We start from the raw sequence: 731 nt of genomic DNA, 5'->3' as shown, positions 1-731 counted from the left end.
AGTCCATAGAAGAACTTCGTCACCAGGGGAAAAACTCACAACACGGCGAGACGAGTCGTAGTGAGATTTTCGAGTGTCTTGAGAGAGGCCGGTGTTAACACGGGCCTGGTGACGGCAGTGTGCGAGACGAGATAGGAATTCTTCAGAGAAAGGAGCCGTCGAGGGTGCAGGGGCCGAAAGGAAAGAGACATCCAGAGCGAAACTCGGCGAGCGACCATGGACGAGAAAAAATGGAGAAAAGCCGGTAGTGCGTTGTGCAGCCGTATTATAGGCGAATGTCACGAAGGGTAGAATTGCATCCCAGTTCGTGTGGTTGGGGTGAATGTACATGGCGGTCATGTCCGATAGGGTCCGATGAAACCATTCAGTCAATCCGTTAGTCGGCGGGTGGTAGCTAGAAGTGGTCTTGTGAACAGTGTTCGAGGCACGCAAAACTTGCTCGACAATGGAAGAGAGGAAGACTTTGCCACGATCAATCAGGAGAATGCGTGGAGCTCCATGACGCAAAAAGATTTGGCGAAGAAAGAAATGGCGATCTCAGTGGCAGTCCCAGATGGTATAGAAGCTGTTTCTGCGTAGTGGGTAAGGTGGTCGACGGCCGTGACAATCCAGCGATTCCCATTGGATGATATAGGAAGAGGGCCATACAAGTCGATTCCAACGACTTCAAAAGGCGAGGCGGGACAAGGAAGAGGTTGCATTAAGCCAGCCGGAGCAGTTGTCGGTCGTTT

The sequence above is a fragment of the Rhipicephalus microplus genome, chromosome X (assembly GCF_043290135.1).
Source record: "Rhipicephalus microplus isolate Deutch F79 chromosome X, USDA_Rmic, whole genome shotgun sequence".
Classification (NCBI taxonomy): Eukaryota; Metazoa; Arthropoda; class Arachnida; order Ixodida; family Ixodidae; genus Rhipicephalus; species Rhipicephalus microplus.
This window is presented reverse-complemented; position numbering follows the sequence as displayed.